The sequence below is a fragment of the Sminthopsis crassicaudata genome, chromosome 1 (assembly GCF_048593235.1).
Source record: "Sminthopsis crassicaudata isolate SCR6 chromosome 1, ASM4859323v1, whole genome shotgun sequence".
Classification (NCBI taxonomy): domain Eukaryota; kingdom Metazoa; phylum Chordata; class Mammalia; order Dasyuromorphia; family Dasyuridae; genus Sminthopsis; species Sminthopsis crassicaudata.
The window spans coordinates 92,436,031-92,462,365 of NC_133617.1; positions in this window are offsets into that span (position 1 = coordinate 92,436,031).

Below are 26,335 nucleotides of genomic sequence, written 5' to 3' on the forward strand. Positions count from 1 at the left end.
ATGAATTGATTGAGATAGATGGATTCCTTAAGGAAAAGAAAATTCTCTATGATATTTGGTAATTCTGCTTTGCCACCATAAATGCTTCTGTTTCCATAAACAAATGCTTATAACTCAAACATTTGTTGTTTGATGTTTCTTTAGCAACATATTGTTCATTTCATGCGGATGGCACCAACAGAGCTTGATTCCACTTTCAAATTTTAGTTTATTCATGAGTTAATGTTATTGTTATTATTATTTTAGCATATTTGAACTTGTTTTATATCCTTTATGTCCATCATACCCAATTTTATAAAAACATTTACAATTCTGTGTTTCTACTTTCTTACTCATGTTACCCCTATTATATAAAATCTTTAAAATTTTCCTCCTATCAAGCAAAGTCTGAAATTTTTTTTTATTATATATATATATATATATATTTTATAATATTATCCCTTGTATTCATTTTTCCAATTTACCCCCCCTCCCTCTATTCCCTCCCCCCGACGACAGGCAATACCATACATTTTACATGTGTTACAATATAGTCTAGGTACAATACATGTGTGCGAATATCACTTTCTTGTTGCACAATAAACATTAGAATCCGAAGGTACATGCAACCTGGGCAGACAGATATTAGTGCTAACAATTTACATTCCCCTCCCAGTGTTTCTTCTCTGGGTGCAGCTACCTCTGTCCATCATTGATCAACTGGAAGTGAGTTGGATCTTCTTTATGTTGAAGATTTCCACTTCCATCAGAATACATCCTCATATAGTATTGTTGTTGAAGTGTACAGTGATCTTCTGGTTCTGCTCATTTCACTCAGCATCAGTTGATTTAAGTCTCTCCAGGCCTCTCTATATTCCTCCTGCTGGTCATTTCTTACCGAGCAATAATATTCCATAACCTTCATATACCACAATTTACCCAACCATTCTCCAACTGATGGACATCCATTCATCCTCCAGTTTCTAGCTACAACAAAAAGAGCAGCCACAAACATTTTGGCACATATATGTCTCTTTCCGCTCTTTAGTATTTCTTTGGGATATAATCCCAATAGTAGCGCTGCTGGGTCAAAGGGTATGCACAGTTTGATAACTTTTTGGGCATAATTCCAGATTGCTCAAAGTCTGAAATTTTTAACCTGATTTTTAATTCCCTTTATAACCTTATTCCAAACTAAATTTCTATTTGTCTTCTATTAATCTCTTTGAATATGAGGAAAATAGACTAGACATTGGTCAAGTTTTTAAGTATTCTCTGGAAACTGAATGGATGTCCATCAATTGGAGATTGGCTGAATAAATTGCGGTCTATGAATGTTATGGAACGTTATTGTCCTGTAAGAAATGACCAACAGGATGATTTCAGAAAGGCCTGGAGAGACGTACATGAACTGATGCTGAGAGAAATGAGCAGGACCGAAGGAGTCCTACCAAACTCCTTTTATGACACAGACATGGTACTGATACCTAAACCAGGTAGATCGAAAACTGAGAAAGAAAATTATAGACCAATCTCCTTAATGAATATTGATGCTATAATCTTAAACAAGATATTAGCAAAAAGACTTCAGAAAATCATCTCCAGGATAATACACTATGATCAAGTAGGATTTATTCCAGGAATGCAGGGCTGGTTTAATATTAGGAAAACTATTAATATAATTGACCATATTAATAATCAAATTAATAAGAACCATATGATCATCTCAATAGATGCAGAAAAAGCATTTGACAAAATCCAACATCCATCCCTACTAAAAACTCTTGAGAGTATAGGAATAAATAGACTATTCCTTAGAATAATCAGGAGCATATATTTAAGACCTTCAGTAAGCATTATATGCAATAGAAATAAACTGCAACCTTTCCCAGTAAGATCAGGGGTGAAACAAGGTTGCTCACTATCACCATTACTATTCAATATAGTACTAGAAACGCTAGCTTTGGCAATAAGAGCCGAGAAAGAGATTCAAGGAATTAGAGTAGGAAATGAGGAAATCAAACTATCACTTTTTGCAGATGACATGATGGTATACTTAGAGAACCCCAAAGACTCTGCTAAAAAGCTACTAGAAATAATTCAAAATTTCAGCAAAGTGGCAGGATACAAAATAAATCCACATAAATCCTCGGCATTTTTATATATCACTAACAAAATGCAGCAGCAAGAGATACAAAGAGAAATTCCATTCCAAACAAATGTTGAGAGTATAAAGTATTTGGGAATCCATCTACCAAAGAAAAGTCAGGAATTATATGAGAAAAATTACAAAACACTTGCCACAAAAATAAAATCAGATTTAAATAATTGGAAAGACATTCAATGCTCTTGGATAGGCCGAGCGAATATAATAAAGATGACAATACTCCCCAAACTAATCTATTTATTTAGTGCTATACCAATCAGACTCCCAAGAAACTATTTCAATGACCTAGAAAAAATAACAACAAAATTCATATGGAAGAATAAAAGGTCGAGAATTGCAAGGGAACTAATGAAAAAAAACTCAGAGGAAGGTGGTCTAAGTGTACCTGATCTAAAGCTATATTATATAGCAGCAGTCACCAAAACCATTTGGTATTGGCTAAGAAATAGACCGGTAGATCAGTGGAACAGATTAGATACAAAGGACAAAAAAGGGTACATCTATAGCAATCTAATCTTTGACAAACCCAAAGATTCCAACATTAGGGATAAAAATTCATTATTCGGAAAAAACTGTTGGGAAAACTGGAAATTAGTATGGCAGAAATTAGATATGGATCCACACTTAACACCATATACCAAGATAAGATCAAAATGGGTCCATGATTTAGGCATAAAGAGGGAGATAATAAATAGATTAGAGGAACAGAGGATAATCTACCTCTCAGACTTGTGGAGGAGGAAGGAATTTATGACCAGAGGAGAACTAGAGATCATTATTGATCACAAAATAGAAGATTTTGATTACATCAAACTAAAAAGTTTCTGTACAAACAATACTAATGCAAACAAGATTAGAAGGGAAATAACAAATTGGGAAAATATTTTTAAAAACAAAGGTTCTGACAAAGGTCTCATTTCCAAAATATATAGAGAACTGACCATAATTTATAAGAAACCGAACCATTCTCCAATTGATAAATGGTCAAAGGATATGAATAGACAATTCTCAGAGGAAGAAATTGAAACTATATCCACTCACATGAAAGAGTGTTCCAAATCACTACTGATCAGAGAAATACAAATTAAGACAACTCTGAGATACCACTACACACCTGTCAGATTGGCTAAGATGACAGGAACAAATAATGACAAATGTTGGAGGGGATGTGGGAAAACTGGGACACTAATACATTGCTGGTGGAGTTGTGAAAGAATCCAGCCATTCTGGAGAGCAATTCGGAACTATGCCCAAAAAGTTATCAAACTGTGCTACCCTTTGACTCAGCAGCGCTACTACTGGGCTTATATCCCAAAGAAATACTAAAGAGCGGAAAGAGACATATATGTGCCAAAATGTTTGTGGCAGCTCTTTTTGTTGTAGCTAGAAACTGGAAGATGAATGGATGTCCATCAGTTGGAGAATGGTTGGGTAAATTATGGTATATGAAGGTTATGGAATATTATTGTTCTGTAAGAAATGACCAGCAGGAGGAATACAGAGAGGCTTGGAGAGACTTACATCAACTGATGCTGAGTGAAATAAGCAGAACCAGAAGATCACTATACACTTCAACAACAATACTGTATGAGGATGTATTCTGATGGAAGTGGAAACCTTCAACATAAAGAAGATCCAACTCACTTCCAGTTGATCAATGATGGACAGAGGTAGCTATACCCAGAGAAGAAACACTGGGAAGTGAATGTAAATTGTTAGCACTAATATCTGTCTGCCCAGGTTGCATGTACCTTCGGAATCTAATGTTTATTGTACAACAAGAAAATGATATTCACACACATGTATTGTACCTAGACTATATTGTAACACATGTAAAATGTATGGGATTGCCTGTCATCGGGGGGAGGGAATAAAGGGAGGGGGGGATAATTTGGAAAAATGAATACAAGGGATAATATTATAAAAAAAATTAATTAATTAATTAATTAATTAAAAAAAAAAAAAAAAGAAATGAGCAGGACCAGGAGATCGTTCTATACTTCAACAACAGTACTGTATGAGGAATCAATTCTGATGGATGTGGCCCTCTCCAACAATGAGAGGAACCAAATCAGTTCCAACAGAGCAGTAATGAACTGAACCAGATACACCCAGCGAAAGAACTCTGGGAGATGACTATGAACCCCTACATAGAATTCTAATCTCTCGATTTTTGTCCACCTGTATTTTGGATTTCCTTCCCAGGTTAAATGTACACTACTTCAAAGTTCAATTCTTTTTGTACAGCAAAATAACTGTTTGGATGTATACATATATTGTATTTAACTTATACTTTAACATATTTAATATGTATTGGTCAACCTGCCATCTGGGGAAGGGGTGGGGAGAAGGAGGGAAAAAATTGGAACAAAAGGTTTTGCAATTGACAAAGCTGAAAAATTACCCATCTTGTAAATAAAAATCTATAATAATTTTTTAAAGTTTTAAAATTTTCTGAACTGCAGTATACTCAATCTGCAAAAAGAATAGGTTTGTCAAGATGTCGAGTCTTCAATATTGTGTCTCATGTTGCAACTTTACCATGGAACCTCCCTTAAAATCTTGGGCCTTCTAATATTTTCTAAGGTCACTTCTAGTGCTAAGGTAATTATCACTAGGTTGGTAAAAATGTGATATATTTTTTGTTTGTTTACACTTCTCTGCCTTTTTTTTTAGCATTTTCCCCTGACCTGGATTAGGCATTAGGGATTTTATCATAGAATTACAAAGGTCAGAACTTTTTTTTTTTTTTTAAGTATGTCATCAATCATTAAATTCAAACCTTCCATTTTTTGAATTAGGAAGTTGAGGTAATAAGAAGTTAAATGCCTTGCCTAAGATCATACTCCTAATTAAAAAAAAAAAAAAAAAAAAAAAAAAAAAAAAAAAAAAAAACCTAACCTTAAAGTTTCAACCACATCTCTTGATTCCAAAACTCATCAATGTCCCTAATTATTCATTCCCTGCTTGTCACAGACCTTCCTATCCTTCAGGGCTCAGTTCAAACATCATTTTCATCAAGAAACCTTTCCTCATTCCCCAACTAGCAGTAATCCTTCCCTTCAAATTATTTGTATTTGCTCAGGAGTCTTGCCTTGTATTATTCCTATTTGTGTTCTAGTAACAAGTGGATTGTAAGCTTTCAAAGAGTTTTCAAATGTGTCTCATCTGTGTCTGTATTTCCCGCAACATCAAATGCAGTGTCTTGATCTATTAATATATGAATCAATCCATACATCACTAACTTGATTAATGGGAGAATGAATTTGTAAACTTATTGATGAGTACATGGGTTGTGAGCATATATCTTGGAACAAAGCTACAATTTGGTCCCAAATTATGTAGTTAATTTGACTTCTTGGAATCCTAAGAAAAAATCAGGTCTAATTGTCCATTTTTATTATGCTGACCCAATAATTCAGTTTAAATGTCATTCCCTCCATCATTTTGTGCTCTGTTTATTCATCCATGGAAAAGTATTAAAAATAAAGCAATTTTCTTTAATGTTCAGATGCAGCATGCATTTATGAAATGGATGTTTTAAGTGCTGTTTGCACATTATCTTGTATTAATAAGACTATCTTACATAGGATGGAACACTTTAGATTTTGTAAATACCCTGCACATATAATTTTGTTTTGTCTTTATAATAGCCTTCTGATTTAGCTGATGCAAGTTTATTTTTTTTAAATACCAATTTTTCAAATAAAGAAATTTTCATTGTGATGCTATATAATTATAAATCAGAACAGTATGAACAAAGAAGAATTAAAAATTTAAGTTACACAAGAATGTTTCTGAGTTTGCAAACTTTATTGAATGAAAAGTGGTGGTATCTTTGACATAAAGAGGAAGTTCACAAAATAAATAGTTTGAGTGACAAGGAAAGAAAAAATATCAAGTTTTGTTTTGAACATGTCAAATTTGAAATGCCTAAATAATATCTAATTGAGAATGCTAAACAGCAGTTGTTGATGTGTGACTAATGCTCAGTAAAATGGCAATGTAGAGATGGAAATAATTTGTATAGATGTGTTCATTGAAGCCATGGAAACTGATAAGGTCACCAAGAAAGAGAATATAAGAGCAGAAGAGAAGCCTCATCTGGAAAAGAGCTCTGGAGCATATCAGCAGTTAGACAGCAGGATAGATGATGATCCAGCAGAGAAGTTTGAGGATGAGGTGATCAAATAATAAGTGAAGAATGAAAAGAGAAAAATGTCAGGAAAACTCAAGGAAGAGAGATTATTCAGGAAAGGACAGCAATATTTTGGGGGGATTTAATATCCATAGATTGGCATTTTTTATTATTATAGCTTTTTATTTACCAGATATATGCATAGGTAATTTTACAGCATCAATTGCAAAACCTTTTGTTCCAATGTTTCCCTCCTGCCCCCCACTCCCTCCCCCGATGGCAAGTTGACTAATACATGTTAAATATGTTAAAGTATAAGTTAAATACAATATATGTATACAAGTCCAAACAGTTGTTTTGCTGTACAAAAAGAATCGGACCTTGAAATAATGTACAATTAGCCTGTGAAGGAAATCCAAAATGCAGGCGGACAAAAATAGAGGGATTGGGAATTGTATGTAGTGGTTCATAGTCATCTACAAGAGTTCTTTTTAATCTTTTTATTTCCAAAACACATGCACAGATTATTTTCAACAATCATTCTTGTATAGCCTTGTGTTTCATATTTCCACATCCTTCCCCCCAACTCCTCTTCCAGGTGGCAAACAATATGTTAAACATATTAAAAACATGTCATATCTAATATATGTATACATATTTGTACAATTATCTTGTTGCACAAGAAAAATCAGATAAAAAAGGAAAGAAAATGAGTAAGAAAACAAAATGCAAGCAGACAATAACAGAAAGAGTGGAAATGCTATGTTGTGATCCACACTCAATTCCCACAGTCCTCTCTCTGGGTGTAGGAAGCTCTCTTCATCACAAGATCATTGGAATTGGCCCAAATCATCTTATTGTTGGTAAGGAGGAACAGTAATATTAAGCGCTGAAAAAAAGGTCAAGAATAACGAGGATTAAGAAAAGAACTAAACATTAATGCACTGTGGTAAAGTTGTGAGCTGATTTTAGCAGTATGGAAAGTAACTTGAAACTATACCCTAAGGGCTCTGACACTTCATATCCAGCAATACCACTATTAGGTCTACATCCTAAAGAGAATTATTTTTAAAGTAAAAGGAAATCCATTTATAGTAGCTCTTTTTGGGGGTGGTAAAGAATTGTAAATTAAGGGATGTTTCTCATTTTCAATTGGAAAATGGCTGAACAATTGTGGTATAGGATTGTAATAGAAAAATCTTGTCTTATAAGAAATGATGAGCAAAATGATTTCAAAAAAACCTAGATTTATGCAAACTGAAATGCAAAGTGAAGTGAGCAGGACCAGAACATTCTACACAATAAACAGTGTACAACAATCAACTGTGAATGACAGTTGTTCTCAGCAACATGATGATCCAAGACAATTCCAAAGGACTTATGATGGAAATATTATAAACTTTTAGAGAAAGGATTGATGGAGTTTGAATATAGAGTAAAATTATACATGTATAATCTATATCAAATTACTTATTGTCTCATGTAAGAGTCGGGGAGAGAAAGAGAGAATATGGAAGTCTAATTTAAAAAATAATATTAAAATTGTTTTCACATGCAATTAAAATAAAATATTATTTTAGAAAGAAAAATACAAGTTTGATTTAAAGACAAAATAATAGAATTCAGAGATGGATGTGGTTGAGAAATGGCATAAAAATACATGAAGAAGATATATGATCAGAAAAGGAGGCAGACTGGTCATGTAGTGAGAATAAGAGCAAACAGATGTATAGTTTGAGTTCTACTCTTGGTAGTCAACAGGTACTAAAAAAGAGCAGAGGGTCCACACAGAGACCTCACAAGAAAATTAGGGATTGGGATGATTATTGAAGAAGAAGCAAGATAAATTGCAATCACAGATCCATCTAAATATCTACTGATGAAGAATACAAAGGTCAAATAGCTTTTTGAGCTTACACAGCTAGCAAGAGGTGGAACCAGGTCTTGAATTAATGTACTCTCTTCTACACATAAATGCCCTTTCCATTACATAATCTTCTTTTCTTTTTTTTTAACTACATCCCCTGAGCTCAGGTTCACCAAGGATTTTTTTAATTGGTATTATTGAAACTGTTATTATGGGGAATGGGGAGAGAGAATAAGGCAAGGATAGATAAAGTATACTCGCCATCATTTTTCTCAAAACAATTTGGCAAAACAGAATTAAAATGCCCTTCCTACAATTTTTGACTTCCTTTATTAGTCCTGTTGTTATTCTGTTCCTGTTTTAGGAGCTGAACAACTCAGGTTTGGGTCATGTTTTTTGGATAATATCATTTTAGAATTCTTGTTAATGTCAGATTTAATCTGGCCCAGTGATTTCATATGGCAGACGGTGATTGCAACGACAGTTTTTTATGTTGCAAACCTTATGCAGTCATTTCGTACTTTTTAAAGTATCATTTTAAAATTGGAGGTCACCTTACCTATTAATGCTCTAATGTATAAAGGATACTTTAGTACTTGCTTTTTCCCCCCCCTTATTCCTTTATGGAGGGGAAAATTATGTATTTGAAATTGCAGAGGCAGTTTTGGTCTTCATTGAAGGAAAACCTTTTTAACAGAATTTTCAAAACAACGGAATGGGATGCCATGGGAATAACAAATTTGATGTTGTGGAGCACAGGCTGAGTGATCATTAGTCTAGAGTTCATGACTGTGTGTATTTGTCATTGGTGAAAGCAAAATTTAGACTATGGGGAGGGAGGAAGCAAGGAGTAAAAGGAAAAATGAAATATAAGGCCAGCGTAAATAAAGAGTTTGCTTCTCCCATTAGATTGTGAGTTTCTTGAAAGGGGGATTGTCTTTTGCCCCTTTTTATATTGGTGTTTAGCACAGTGCCTGGCACATAAAGGTACTTAATTAGAAAAGAGCAGAAATTCAAGGGAATAAAAGAAGAGAAGAATGGTTTGGATGAGGATGAAGAAGGAAAGGAAACATGAAAGAGGAGGACAGGATAGAGAAACACAAAAGGGAAAACAGGCAAATAGAGAATCCAAATGGAGACAGAAGAAAAAGGAAAGGATAAAAAGAAAACAGGAAGAGAGAAAGAATTTAAAGAAGGGAGAGGATGAGGAAGGAAGAAAAAGGAGGAGAGAGAAGAAAAATCAAAGAAGAGGAATGGAGAAAAATAGGAAAAAAGAAAGGCAAACAAATTCGGGAGAATGATATTGGAAGTGGGAAGGAGAAATAAGGGATAAGAGTACTAAGGAGAAAGGACAGGAAACAGGGGAGTGGGAAGCAGGAAAAAGGAAATAAGTAATTATTATCTGTCTGCAATGTGCCAGGCATTTTGCTAAGCACTTAAAAATATCTCCTTTGATTCTCACAAACAGCTCTGAAAGAAAGGTGCCTGTTATGGAAATTTTACACCTGAGGAACCTGGAGGAATGGAAGTTGTGACTTTCCCAGAGTCATTTAGCTAGGATATATCTAAGGTTGGATTTGAACTCAAGCCTATTTTTGTCTTCAGGTACAGTGCACCTAGCTCTGTGCAGGTGGAGAAAAAAAAAAAGAGAGAGAAATCATCTGGCCTGATTTAACTAAATATCTCAGTAAGAGAAGATGCATTCTGTTTCCCTGTTCTTTGGTCCAGACTTCTCTCAGTATTCGGCATCCCAGAAGTGGCCAAAGGTCACAAGTGTTGTTTCTGGTTCAAAAACAGAGCCAAAATCTTTTATAATTGTTTAACATTCTGAACTTTTCCAAGTGCTTCTACATCTGTTATTGCATGAGATGTTTACAAAAACACTGGGAGGGAAGGAGAGGGGGGGATGCAGGAAGCATTTATCCCTATTTGATTTATGAGAAAATTGAGGCTCAGAGAGGTGCCTGCAAAGAGCAGAGCCAGAGTTAACAGCAAGGCTTCCTGTACTTCCCACGACACCACAGTGTCCATCAACTGGCATTTGCAGAAAACAGACACCAGAATTGGGAATTCTTTCAACTATTCAGGTTTAAAAAAAAGCCCCTCATTAAAATTTAACACTATCCCTAGAGTGAGAACCTTTGGCGTTCCAAACATCATGACTATTGTTAATTACAATAGATGAATAGTTCTCTAAAACTACCTCAACAAAAATTGATTTCACATGCATTAAAGTTTATTACCTACTCCTAAAAGTCTAAATCATTTTGTCATCATTTCTCAGACAGTTGGCTCAGCAGTGGCCATGGAGAAAGGTCAAGATGGAAAATTATTATAGAACCTAACAAGAAATCTGCTTTGCTTTTGTTTTGTTTTGTTTTTCTTCTTGTGGGATTAAGAGGAGAATGACAATCCAAGATTTTTTTGACAGTTATAGGTGGTATGATAAAGGCATAATTAGCCTGGTTATGGGATACCTGAATTCTAGTCGAATTGGATTTGCCATATTGTTAGTATCCAGGGTATTTATTAAGTACTTACTATGTGAGTCTTTAAAATATTACCTCATTTGATCCTCATACTAATTGTAATTTTTTTTATCTTGAGAGAACTTAGGCAGATATAGCTTAAGTGTTGTTTTTTTTTCCCTTACGTTAAGAAGTGTCTAACTTCTTCCTAACTCCAAACCCAATGCTCTATCCATTGCACTTCCTAGCTTCCCAACTAAGAACAGTAAGTAAAATTTATAGGGAACCCAGATTTTTCCATATTGTCACTCAGTATTTCATATTCAAAGCTATCTTAAAATATCACAAGCTGCCTCAGGAGAAAGTAAGTAAGCCTTCAGTCACTGGACACCTTCAAGTATAAACTCAGTGATAACAACCACTCAGGGATTTTTTTTTCCATAGTTCCTTTTTCTTTCTTTCTATTCCCAGGATTTAGCAAGATTCCTGGTACATAATAAGCGCTTTTGACTAAGTGACTGACACAATTGCACTAACTTCAGAAACAGGATTTGGCTTTTGAGCTTCTGGATCTGCTGGGTATGTTTTCTAATCTACTATTCTGTCTTTTGTAAAGCCTCAGGTCACATATTCTCTTTCGTGGCTGCCACAGTGCTGATTTATTGGTCCTTCCCTATCTAGCTGTATGATGTTAAGCAAGTTACCTCACATCTCCAGCCTTAAATGTCTTCATTTATAAAATGATGGGACTCTACCAGATGATCCCATTCTGTTCCATTCTGCTCCTCAGCAGGATTCCATTCTAAGATCCTTTACTGGAAAATTGAATATTTGAACATGAAGGGAACTCGGATATTATTTTTAGTTCTTCCTTCTCATTTTCCAGTTGAGGAAAATGAGGCAGTAAAAGGGACCCCAAGTCACACAGGTAGTGATTTACAGAAATGGAGCCAAAGCCCACATCTACTGGTTTCTAATAAAAACTATTGTGGACTTTTAATTCTGTTCCAATACAAAATGCTTGCCTTTAGACAATTTCTTATTTGATTTGCTGTTTCCATCCCTACAGTTTCACATTTTATCTTCTCTGTATTTTAGATCTGTTTCTTCTAGATTGTAAATTCCTTCTAAAAAGGGATTGATAAGTAGAATCATGGAGCCTCAGAATTGGAAGGGACTGAGAAAGCATATTGCTCATCTAATACCTGGAATATTCCTTGATGCAAAACTTATGAGAATTGACCATCTCCTAGATTCTAACTGAAAGATCTTCAGTGGGGAAAAGCTGATTACTTCCTGGAACAGCCTGTTATGTTTAGATTCACTTTAAATGTAATGCGAGAGTCCTTCCTAAGATTAAATGAAAATCCCACCTTTCTAAAACTTCTACCCACTTTTTCAGTCTTTGGACACTGAGGAGAATACATCTTGCTCAGCTTCTACAGAAAAGACAAGGATGCCACAGAATGTGGTAGAAAAAATGTAGATGTAGAGATGGACAACTTTAGTTTAAGTCCTGACTTTATTTCTTGCCTAATGTGTGGCCTTGGACAAGTCAGTTAAATCTCTAATCCTTAATTCCCTGATTTATGAAATAAGGGGATACAGTTGAATGATCTCAAAGGCCATTGCCTTTAAATCCTAAGGATTTATGAATCCTTTAAATATTTGGCAACAGATAACATAATAAATGCTAAGTGGTATAGTATAGCACATTGGACTAGAGTTAGGAAGTTCTGAGTTCAAATACAATCTTAGAGACTTATTAAATATGTGATGTAGACATATCGATTTTTATATAGATATGTGATAGATATATGTTAATCTCTTTTGCCTTATTTTCCTCACCTACAAAATGGGAATGATGGCAGTAACTACTTCTAGGAGTTGCTCTGATCATCAAGTGAAATAATATTTGCACAGTGCCTGCCACACAGTAAGTGCTGTATAAATGCTTATTCCTTTTCCTGTTCATAATCTTCTTACCTACTATCTTCTCTTCTCTACGTTCAATATACTCATATTCTTGTCTTTCCAATCCTAATAACCTTCTTCTGGACATGTATCATGTTTTCAATATCCCTGAATAAATTAGGTACCCCTAATTGGACAAAATATTCCATATGTGATCTGGACATTCCTAATTTTAATGGAACTACCATTTCCTTTTCTCTGGACACTATTCCCTCCATTAACAAACCTAAAACTGGGTGAATTGATATTTTTAGTTGTCCTATCTATTAGCTCTTAATAATTTTTTCAGTCATTGAAGCCCCAGGTTTTATACATTCTCTTGTATTTAACAAAATGCTGGGCTGAGAGGCATCACAGTAAACCTTAGTTGTTTTTTTTTTTTTTTTTCCCTAGTGGCCTAGAGCAAATAGACATGGACAAAACATCAAAAAGGGAAGAAATGCATCTGTTTCATTACCTACATCTAGAAATAAAATTACATTTCCAGGTCGGGGGGACAAATCAAAATATTTCTCTCTATTTTCCCCCAAACTGTTATTGCTGTGAAAGCAGGAAATTTACACCTGGAGGAAATCTGCATCTAATTTTGTAATTTATTCTAGCATGAAATTTTACCAGATCTGTCGAGAATGAAACAAAACCAATTCATGTGTTCACTGAGATGACGGAGGAGCCCCCCTTGCTGCGTTTGATGCAATTTTCTTTTCTGCCAGGCTCAGCATGAGACCTGTCTGGAGTCCATTCACTGGTCTGTAATTCCTGTGGCTACTGATTGCAGGTGAAAATGGAAAGATCACGGCCTTCTTGGCCTCCCTGCAGAGTTATAGAGCTGAAAAGGAGACAATGTCTGTTCCACAAGTAAAAGCAGATTTTGACTAAAGGATTACACTTTAGTTTGGGAGTCATAGCTACACAGTCATAAGAGACCAAGTTCAACCTTTTTCTGTACCAAAATTCTCCTCTATGGCATCCCTAACAAGTGATCATCAAGCCCCTGCTTGAAGACTTCCAATGGGGCGGAAATTCATTACCTCCCAAGACAATGCTGAGGATATCTAATTGACTTTGTGTTCTGTTGAAATCTTCCTCTCGGCAGGTGCACCTGGGGCTTCTAGGTCTGCACATGCAAATGAGAATAATCCAAAGTGTCATTTCACAGAACCATGGAAATATCAGAGTTAGAAAGGATCTTGGGGGGAAGATCATCACAGGAAGATGAACTGTAAAAGAAGAGAGGGAAAGTTGCTTGTCCAAAATTGAATAGCTAGCAACATTCAGAGAGCTTCACAACATGATGTCCAGTTCTGGAATCGTTTTCCTTCTCCCATGAGACTATTCTGCTGGCTCTCCTTTCTATACTATCTCCTTGTCCTCTTGTGAGGATTTTCAAGAAGAATATTGCATTTCAGTTGATGCAGAAAAAGGTCAACAGGTAGTGAAGAAGGCTTGGGAAGGTGTAGGCTTTGGAAATAGCAGAACAAAGGTGAGCAGGAGCATATAAAGGAGACCAAATGTGTAATAGATTGCGTGAAGCAGAGAAGTATGAAACATGGAGGGAAAGGCATGATGCTATGAGTTTTGGATGTCCTTTTACCAGGAAAATGGATTTAAATTTGGAACAATAGGAAATCACTGAAAGTTTCTGAGCAAAGGAATGATGTCGCAAGATTTATGCATGAAGGTTATGACTGCCAGTGGTACAAAGGATGGTTGACACAGTGTGGAGGTAGAACATGTTAGGAGGTAAATGAAAAGGGGATCTTTACTAAGATAGCAGTAGGAGAATTAGAGAAAAGAAGATCAATCAGAAAGATATTACAAAAGGAAAATGGTAGACTCACCATTAAAGTTATTCATTTATTCAATATTCTCTCATAGAACAGCAGAATCACAAAATTTCAGAGTTGGAGGGGATCCTAATAATTTAATAAAACTGGTACTTACATCATATTTGAAGCAAGTGATCACACCATGAGCTAACCTATTGTTTATATTTCTTTAATATATTTGGGCTGCCTGGATATCTTTTTACAATAGGATGCCTTCTTCAGTGTGGGAATGCCGTAAAGGTTAGGACTTCCAATTACATCTAATCAGAAAGCTGGATACAGGGGCTTTGGAAAAGAAGTTGTTTTGGAGCAGTCTCAGGAAATATAGCCCTAGAAGCTATAGAAGCCCCAGGGCTTCAAAAGTTGTCTAGGATAGATAAGGTGGCCATAAGACTCTAAAATTTATCTACCTGGAGGGGGATCAGCAAACAGAATCACAAAGTACCAGAATTAAATTGGACCTCGGAGATCATTTAGTTTATTTCCCATCTGAAAAGATCACTCTCTCTTGAAATAACATTTTAATTGCTAAGATATTCCCCCCTTTCCCCCTCCCTAATGACACTGTTCTAATCCTAGCAGGAAATTTCTTCTATTATTGTTCAGGTTCGGTGTCATCCCTGACTGTGCTGCTTTATGAAAAGGAAGTAGTATAGGCTAGTCTTGAATAATCTGTAGCATATTGCCCACAATGAATTAAGCAGAAATAGCAGAATGAAAGATAGCACCTAAGAGAAGAATGACTGAAAAAAGAGGTGGATCCATCACATAATGAAAGCAGGGAATATTCCACTGGAATCCATGCAGTACTACTTATATAAAGGAATTTCTCCAGCATTTGGGGAGGACCACTGTTAGAGGATTTATGAAAGACACAAAGGCAAGAAAGATGTGAATGAATTGTCCTCTCTGACCTTGCAGGGAGAACATCTGTAAGCAACTAGATCACTCTGTAGACACAGCACTGAGTCATGAACACTGAGTTCAAATCTGACCTTCAACACTCACTAACTCAGTGATTCTCCACAAAACCTCTAAGCTCTAGCTGCCTCAGTTTCTTCATCTACAAAATGGGACATAATAAAAACAATATTAATATTATTGTTGTTATGGATAGTACTGTTAAAGTTATTGGTATTATTAATAACATTACTAACAATTGCACCTATTCTCCCAGGCAAGGTTGCAGGGAGGATAAAATGAGATTATATTTATTAGATATTTTTCAAACTTTAAAATTATTATGGGGCAGCTAGGTGGCACAGCAGACAGAGCACCAGCCCTGAAGTCAGGAGGACCAGAGTTCAAATCTGATCTCAGACACTTAACACTTCCTGGCTGTGTGACCCTGGGCAAGTCACTTAACCCCAATTGCCTCAGCAAAACAAGACAAAATGTATTATAAAAGTCTTCTTCCTTTTTTGTTTGCTCCTCCTCACCTTTATACATTGATGGAATCACATATCTATTGAAATATCAAAGAAAGTCACTAGCCAATTCCCCTCATTGAGCATCAGTTTCTGAAAGTTGTGATGTAAGTTTTTAAAAGAATTCTGGCCAGGGATTCAGAAGAGCTTGTGGCTAGACCTAGCTCTGCCACAAACTCATTATAGGACTGGATAAGCTATTTCCTCTCTTGAGATTTTAATTTCCTCCTCTATAAAATAAAAAGGATTAGACTGGATAATCACAAAGTTCTTTTCCAGGTCTAAGATTCTATAGGAATAAGAGACAGAGAAGGAAACAACTTGACTTCTACTGATAAATAATGTGGGGCTCAGATATCAAATTGCTGAGGGCATTTAAATTACACAACAGATAGAGAGCTGGACATGAAGTCAGGAGTGTTCCTGAGTTAAATCTGGCCTCAGATACTTAATAATTGTGAAACCCTGGACAAGTCACTTAATAACCCTGTTCACTTCAGTTTCTTCATCTGTAAAATGAGCTGAAGAAGCAAATGGCAAATCACTTCATTATCCCTGCCCCCCCAAAACAAACAAACAAACAAACAAACAAACTGAGAGTCACAAGGAACCAGACACAACTAAACATCAAAATTCAAATTCCCAATAGCCTTCTCCATGTATGTCTTGTCCCTGCTCCTACAATATTCGTAAAGTTCTATGTTTAGAAGTTATACAATTGAAGCATCTCAGCATGCACCTATGTAAGATTCATCCATTATGAGATTTAAGATTCTTGACTTTCTCTTTAGCAAAACTAAGGCCAAATTGATTCTTCTGAGAATCTCCATGAAGAAATCCTTTTCTGGAGTCCTAACTGCACACATGACATTGTAAAGGCAATTGCCATGACTTGGACAAATTGCTTATATGAATATGCAGAGTTCATGGAAGCCCAGAAGGGTACCTTACAGAGAAGTGTTTATATCTGTGTCATCAAGAGGGAACCAATTATTTCCCCATAACAATAGTTGAAAACATTCTCTCTATGCCTGACCAAAGATATTTGCTTCTTTGCTGAAAAAAACTTTTGTTTAAAAAAGGCAAAAGTTATCAGCAACTAGAATTGCTTACTCTTTTTTCACTTTCTATTTGAATTATTTTTATGCACTGCATGTAGGAACTTCTTATAGATTTCAAAGTAAATTTTCATATCTTGGGCAAGTCACTTTCTTTCTCAACCTTATTTTCCTCTTCTATAAAATGAAAATGATAGTAACACTAAGCATGTTTTGTGTTTTGCAAAGTCTAAATCATTATATATAAATATATATAGATATATACACATCTATCAATCCCTATATAAATGTTAGCTATTATTATTAACTGAAATAAAATAAGTATACTACTTTTTATTTGTGGGGTGGAATTTAGCCAAGCAATCAGGGTTAACTTATTTGGCCAGAATCATATAGTTACTGTCAAATTTCTGAGTCAGGTATTCCTGATTAATCCACCATGTTACTAGGTCACCCAACTGCCCCATGTAAACTACTCTGTAAACCTTAAAATCCCCTATTTATAAATAATCATAAATAACATTATACTGTGGAAGGGTATAATACCATAGAAATGTGATGTAGTAAATTTGGATTAAGTAAAATACCTTGAATTACAGAACCCAAGTTCCAATTCTAGTTCTAATGCATACTGGCTGTACCATATAACTAGTACTTAGACAGGACTTTAATGTTTTGGAAATATTTTTTTAAAAAATTACTTCATTTTATATTCCTGATAGCCATGGGAGAAATAAATATTACTCGTTCCAATTTAAAGATGAAAAAAGATGACAAAACTAAGGTAGAATTAGCCAGAACACCAGCTTTGAATTCATGTCTTCCTTTGTTTGTTTACAAGAACTGATGCTGAACAAAACAAAGATAACCAGGAATACATGGTACTCAATAACAGCAAGAATGTGCTATAATCCACTATAAAAGATGTAGTTCTTTTCAAAGCAAAGAAATCCCAAAACACTTTGGGCAGAAGATTCTGTCTGAATCCAGAAAAAAGAATTAAGGAGACTGAATGTAAATCAACATATGCTACTTTAACTTCTTTTTTTTCTGTTTTTTTTTTTCTCCCTCAGTTTTTCCCTTTTGTTCTGATTTTTCTCTCCCAACATGATTCATAAAGCAATGTGGATTAAAAATAAGTAAAAAGGGAAAACAAGAGGACCAATACTGATGATATTATAAAATGTGTTCCTATCATTTTGTAGTATGATAATCCAAAAAGGAAACAGAATTAAGACTTCATTAAGAAAGGCAGTGCCAGATTGAGGATGGTGATATCTTCTTTGTATTTCGCACTTTTAACCAGGTCTGCATTATTATATTCAGATCTAGACACCATATGTTTGAAATGTGGAATAAATTGAAATATCAGAGTAGGAATACCAAAATGCTTAGAAGCCTGGGAACCATTCTTTTTTATGAAATCGGCAATATTTAGCATGGAAGGAAAAAAACCCACATAGTCTTGGTATGTAGTTATCATCTTCAAGTATTTGGAGGGATGTCATGGAAGAATGTCATGCTTAGTTATGAAAATCAGAAGTGGGATCATGTATAGGACAACAGACATACAGATCTTAGCACAATAAAAAGAAAAATTAGAAATATACCCAATTAAAATAGCTTGCTAATGAAATAATAACCTCACTATCACTGGACATATTTAAACAAAGATTATTAAAGTATCTGAGACCCTTCGAGTTATTTCTCTGTTCTATTTTGTTGTATTTCTAAAATAAAGTGACATTTTGCAAGAACTGAACTTCATTAATTTGACTTAAAATCATTTTCTGTTGTGTACAAAGATCTGATGATCTGATATATGTGCTATGGGAAAGACAATGCAGAGGATACACACACACACACGTATGTATATATATATATATATATATATATATATATATATATATATATATATATATATATATATATATATATATATATATATATATATATATAAAGAGATAGAGAGACAGAGAGACAGAGAGAGAGAGAGAGACAGAGAGACAGAGAGACAGAGAGACAGAGAGACAGAGAGAGAGACAGAGAGTCTCTTCCTTCAAGGAGTTTACAGATTAATTTGGAAAAAAAAACACAAAAAGGAGCAGAAATGGGGCAAGCAGAGGTACCTGCAGTAGGGATATAATAGAGATATTCAAAAAAGTCCAAATGAGAGCCACCAAGAGGGAGATGAAAAAAGGAAGGAAAAAACAGATGTAGAACATTCTATATATTATAGTCAGGTCAACTGAAGAGCTGGTTGTTTTTGCTGAACTTAATATTTATCTTAATTTTTAAAGAAAATTATTTGTTTTAAGAAAACAGCTAGGAAAGAAGAGGCAGTGCTATTTTTAGAAATAAAGACGATAAGGAATCAAAACTTTTCACTAAAAAATTAAAAATGCTAGACTGAAATAAATGTGACTAAACTATTCATACTTTTGACCCATTCCTGGGAGTCTATTCCTGTATTGGTTGGCTTTTTGCTAGCCTTTTAAAATTATCTGCTGATCCTTCTCATAGATGTTCGATACCCCCAAATATAAAGCATTAATATCCAGCTTGTGCAATATTTTCTTTATGACTTTAAAATGTCAACCCTTAATGGTGGTTGAAGCCTGCATTCCAGGTCATAAATATAGAACTTGAGTTAATGAATAAAGATAAATTTCTCAAATTAATCTATTTTTCATTCAGCTATAACATTATTAGATCTTCTTTATAAATGACTTCCCCTTCTTTTATTCTAAATCCACTTGTCCTTTCAAAATAGCAACAATGACAAGCACATGTTTTTTCAACTTGCTAAATTTTCAGTTGTTTAAAATGATCACTTGATCTTCCTAATTTTCCTGATCTCCAAAATAATCAATCATGTAATAATCAACCTTTCCACCTTGCCTTATGATAGGACAAGAGAGAACACACACTTTCAATCAAAAATCTAAGGTCACTTTTCCTTAATAAGAACTTAGGGATATTTGTACATGCATACATGTGTCTATATGTATGTATAGGACATATTTTGTCTTATGATTGCTTTTTCTGATGTAGGCTAGATTTGGTTATTAAGGTCCCTTCCAACTGCAGAACTCTGTGTGATATTCTGGGTTTTAATAGCAGTTAAAATAGATAAGTAAATACGTTGCTAAGAATTATACCAGTTAAATTCTTGTCTACTTGCTTATTATGGATATTCTTTTAACTGGAAAAAATAATGTATATGTATGTATGTATGCACGCATATGCATACATTTACTTCATAGAAACGCCCCTAATGCTTTTTGTTCCTCATTGGCCATCTATTCCAAATACTGATCTACTCTTTTTTCTGCCTCTATTATTTGAAAAAAGTTATGAGATCTTAAAGCATCTAACTGATGAATGCTCCCTCTTATTCTATGCCTGAGGGCAAAAGAAGATGTATATTTATGGATCTAAGTTCAAGAATTGCTATGACGTTATTTTTTCAAATAATTATTTTTATTATTATCATGTTTGAAAAATAAAAATCACCACATACTTCTAAATATAGTACTGTGAAAATTCACTCCATTTAACTTTTTTAATGAATATTTTAAATTTAACAAGATAGCTTCAACATTGCCCTTCTTGTGTCTCCTTCTGAGTTTTGTTGAATCTTTTATTTATGTCCGAAAATTTAATAACATTATTTTCTTCCTTTTTGTATCACCAATCCCCATCCTTTTCCATACCAATAAAATCCACCTTTGTAACAAATAAGTATGGTTATATCAAACAAATTCTAGAATCATGCATCCATTTACTAAGAGCTTCCTCTTCTTCCTCGTCAATTTATATTATTAAGGTGATGTCTGCTTACTTCATCTAATTTGCTTTTACTTCAGAGAAAGAAAGAGCTCTTCTTGCAAAAATAGACTCTTCTACATATACATTATACCTTTTCTTTGCCAGCAGATTATCCTGGCAATTCTAATTTCCACCCTCATCTTCAATATCTCTCTCTAGTGGCTATTTTCCTACTTTTTACAAATGTGCCCATCCTCAAAAGAATTTTGTTTGATCCATCAATTCCTTCTCACTGCTGTCCAACATTTCTCTTCCTCTTTGTAGCTATACTCCTTAAGGTGGCTGTCTGCAATCATGTCTCTTCTTCTTATCTTCTTAGTCTCTATTTAACTTTTTTTATGGTCTGACTTCTAACCATATCATTCAACTGAAATTGCTCACTCAAAAGTTACCAATGATTTCTTCTTAACTGTCAAACCTTTGTTTCAATCTGCATCTTCCTTCATTTCTCTGCAATATTTGACAATGTTGATTATCCTCTCCCCCTGGATACATCGGTCTTTTTGGATTTCCATGACAGTATCCTGATTCTTCTCCTATCAGACTTATCTTTCTCAGTGTCCTTTGCTAAATAGGCATCAGGCCACATTCATTAATTGTTGACATTTTCCAGTGCTTTGTTAGGAATCCCCTTTTGTTCTCCCCATAAACTATTTCCCTTGGCAATCATCTCTCTCAGAGATTCAATGGTCATAACACTACTAATGATTTTCAAAATTTTCCTATCCAATGTTAACCTCACTCCTTACTTCTAATTTGATAGCTCCAAAAGCCTACTTAGAATAAAGAGTTAGATTTTATAGGAATCTCAAAGTTTTATACAAAACTGAAATTATCTTTATCTCAAATTTTCCCCTATCCCTAATTTCCCTATTATTATTGAGTGTTCCACTGTGCTCCTAGACACCCACTTTGGTCACAATTGAGTTGACATCCTTGATTCCTCACCCTCTCATTCTGTCGCCACGTTATATCAATTTTACCTTTGCAACATATCTCATATATGCCCTTTCTCTCCTATGATATTACCACCAATTAGAGTCTTTTGGTTGGTTTTTCTATATCAGATCTCTCCCCATTCCTGTCTATCCTCCAGTTGAATATCAAATTGATCTTTTTGAAGTAAAGATCTGACAATGTGACTTCTCCTTCTTTCATTCAATAAACTATAGTAACTACAGGTTATTTCCAAGATCAAATATAAAATATTATGCTTGATTTTCAAAGCCCTTCAAAATGTGGCAACTTTCTACATTTTCATTTTTTAAAATTCTTACTCACCCCCATGCACTCTGACTCAGTGACACTGACTTTCTTCCTTTGCTTTGAACAAGACACATACATTATTTTTCTTGGCTATATTCCATTCCTAGAATGGCCTCCTTCAAATATATTTCTTAGAATTTCTTCAAAATTTCAGCTAAAATCTACAAGGAACTTTTCCTAATCTCCACTAATGCTAATGTCTTTCATTTTCTGTTTATTTCCATTTTAACCTGGATGTATCTTGTTTGTATAAAATTATTTACATATTGTCTCTCCCATTAGACTATGATCAAGGAGAGAAGGAATTATCTCTTGTCTTTCTTTGTATCTTCAGCACTTATCACTGTCCCTAGCACATACTAGATCTTCATGTTTCTGTTTACTTTACTCTTCATCGGTTCTTATAAGTCATCTTCTAAGCCTTTCCAGATTTTTCTTCATATGGCACAATAATATTCCATTCATTCTTATAACATTATGAAATTAAAATTTTTATTTGGTCTCTGGCTGCACTAAGTAGGGGGGAAGACCAAAACATTTCCCCAAAAGCCAATGAAATGCAAGGAGGTCAAAGCCAGAAACAGAAGTACAAATATATTAAAATATTTATATTAAAACTTTCCTTGCAACACTTTCCATGATAGCAAATAAATGGAAGCATATCAAAAGAATAATACATATGTAAACTATAATAGTACAAATGAAAGATCATAATAGGAAGTTAAACATAGACTATATGAAATATTAATTCTAGTATGAGGGTACAAGTAATGAAACTTATTTTCCATTTCTCAGCTGAAAGGAAAGGTGGAAAACTAGTAGGGAAGATGACAGTGGTTTTTTTCTGTATTGCAAGAAAGGATTTATTTTGCATGGAGGGAAGGAAAGAAAAGATCGAATAAATTTAATCAAATTATTTTAATTCTCTCAGCTTATTAGATGATCTCCAAAGTTCCTCCCAGCTCTAAATTTGTGTCATTTTATGACTATAATGTAAGTCCAAAATATTTAAAAATTAATTGTTATTGGTTGCTGTGCCATTGGGGATTCTTTAGTATGGATATGGCTTGGTTTTAAGCACAGGATTTTGACAGTTCTGTAGTAGAGATTGGAGGAGATATTGGGAGAAGGCAGTTCAGTTAGAAATTAATCACATCAGTCCAGGAAACAGGTATTGAGACCATAAACCATAACGATGAACATATAAGCATATAACTATGTAAATGGAATTAATATAGATGCTAGAAATGTTGAGAGCACAATTTGGCAATCGATCATATGTATTGCAAGAGGGAGGAGTCTAGGATGGCTTCAAGTTTGCATACTTGATTGCTTCTAGCCCATATCGCTTTATCAAAATAATACCATTAGGGATATTTTCAAATAGTTCCCTAAAATCTAAGCAAAATATATCTAATCTTTTATACTAATTTACCATTCTAGAATAGTGTTTTTTACAAAATTTAAGGAAATGATGATAATCTGTCATTACCTATTCAATCCATGGTTCTGTCTCATCTTTGATCATCTTTCTCTACCCAAAATTTCAAGAAATAATCTTGTCATATTTATGTTTTTTTTTTATTATTTTGGTTAAAAGAAGATGTAGGGGTGCAATTGGCTAAGCTGATTGATCATCATTAATATGGTAAGTTTTAGGATCAGCATGGCATATGGAATTCAAGCAGGGAAGTTTATAAAGATCCAACAATCTACAGGTAGGTATATTCTTTGTAGTATTGGCAAAATAAATAATCCGCTCTCTGCAACATTTTTGGTAGGAATTTTTCAAATGGTTCACTTTTGCAGAGTATCAATTTGGAGTCCTTTTGCTATTTGAAAAAAAAAATTCCCTAGTCCCAAGTGCAATTTTTGAGATATAAAAACTATTTTTGTGCTATTTGAATTTCCTTTCTCTTTTATTTGAAGTTCTTTCTCCCAGTTGCTTGCAGACTTTTTGTTTGTCATTGGAATTGTTAATTTACTATATCTTGGATTTTGTAGTTTGTGAACTTTTTTGTTTCTGCTGCCTCTTTGATATTGTCTGTGGATTCTTTTTTTGTACTTTATTTTCTCTGATCAGAAATTTTAAATATTGGGAGATTTTATTTCTTGAATTTTAGTATTCAAATGTTTTAATTTGTTATATATTTCTGGAAGATTTTTGATCCTAAATCATCTCTGTGCATCATGGTTTTGTGAATAATATGTTTTGCTTGAATGGAGTTAATTTTTTAAGTTTTACTTTTTAACTTGTCTTCTTCCACATTGGCTATTATTTCTTTGCATTTGACAGCACCAAATATAGAGTCAAAAAGACCTGAGTTCAGCTTTGGCTCCAGATACTTACTAGCTGTGTGACCGAGGCAAGTAATATAACCCTGTTAGCCTCAATTTCCTAATCTGTGAAATGATCTGGAGGATTTCCAACAGAATATATTTTGGAAGGACTTCAGGAAATGTCTATCTTAATTGGACAGGGAAGATGTCGTTTACTGCAGACCCACATAGGGAAGCCAGAGGGGAAAGACACTTTTCAAGGAATAGAGTGGGAGGATATTAATCAAAATACAGCAGTATTGGCTATTCTGGCCATTAGATTAGTCGACTAACTGTGTGACTTTCAGTGTAACTATAAAAGGCAATAGTGAGCCCCTGAACCCAACATAAAAGGGAGATTGGCCCAGTATAGTGTGAAAGCCTGCAGCACCAGTCCCAATGCAGTGTGAAACTCCTATAGAGGAAGATCAGGAAAATTTCCCCTATGCCCTAGGAGCAGACCTCAACCTTTAAAAATGAGCAAAAAAGCAAAAAGAGATCTGAAGATAGATAGTTATTATGGAGACAAGGAAGAACAGAACTTAAACCCTGTGGACACTAAAAACAAAATGCCTCCAGATAAAGTTTCAAAGAGGGATATGAACTGCTTTCCAACTCAGAAAGCTGTATTGAAAGAATTCAAAAAGGATCTTAAAAGAGAGTTAGAAGAAAAATAAAAAAAAGGAAATCAGAACTTTGTAGGAGAGTTTGGAAAAGGAAACAGAAATTAACTGAAGAAAACAACTCCTTAAAATACATTTGGTGAAATTGGGAAAATATTTTTAAAAACAAAGGTTCTGACAAAGGTCTCATTTCCAAAATATATAGAGAACTGACCCTAATTTATAAGAAACCAAACCATTCTCCAATTGATAAATGGTCAAAGGATATGAACAGACAATTCTCAGAGGAAGAAATTGAAACTATATCCACTCACATGAAAGAGTGTTCCAAATCACTACTGATCAGAGAAATGCAAATTAAGACCACTCTGAGATACCACTACACACCTGTCAGATTGGCTAAGATGACAGGAACAAATAATGACAAATGTTGGAGGGGATGTGGGGAAATTGGGACACTAATACATTGCTGGTGGAGTTGTGAAAGAATCCAGCCATTCTGGAGAGCAATCTGGAATTATGCCCAAAAAGTTATCAAACTGTGCATACCCTTTGACCCAGCAGCGCTACTACTGGGATTATATCCCAAAGAAATACTAAAGAGCGGAAAGAGACATATATGTGCCAAAATGTTTGTGGCAGCTCTTTTTGTTGTAGCTAGAAACTGGAAGATGAATGGATGTCCATCAGTTGGAGAATGGTTGGGTAAATTGTGGTATATGAAAGTTATGGAATATTATTGCTCAGTAAGAAATGACCAGCAGGAGGAATACAGAGAGGGTTGGAGAGACTTAAATCAACTGATGCTGAGTGAAATGAGCAGAACCAGAAGATCACTGTATACTTCAACAACAATACTGTATGAGGATGTATTCTGATGGAAGTGGAAATCTTCAACATAAAGAAGATCCAACTCACTTCCAGTTGATCAATGATGGACAGAGGTAGATACACCCAGAGAAGAAACACTGGGAGGGGAATGTAAATTGTTAGCACTAATATCTGTCTGCCCAGGTTGCATGTACCTTCGGATTCTAATGTTTATTGTGCAACAAGAAAATGATGTTCACACACATGTATTGTACTTAGACTATATTGTAACACATGTAAAATGTATGGTATTGCCTGTCGTCGGGGGGAGGGAATAAGGGAGGGGGGGTAATTTGGAAAAATGAATACAAGGGATAATATTATAAAATATATATATATATATATATATATAATAAAAAAAAATTAAAAAAAAATACATTTGGTGAACTGGAACAAATATACTGAAGAAAATCATTTCTTAAAAAATAGATTTGGCAAAACAAAACAAAAAAAAATGAAAAGAAAAGAAAACAATTTGAATAATTACAATTGGTGAAATGGGGAAAAAAATCCAGGGGG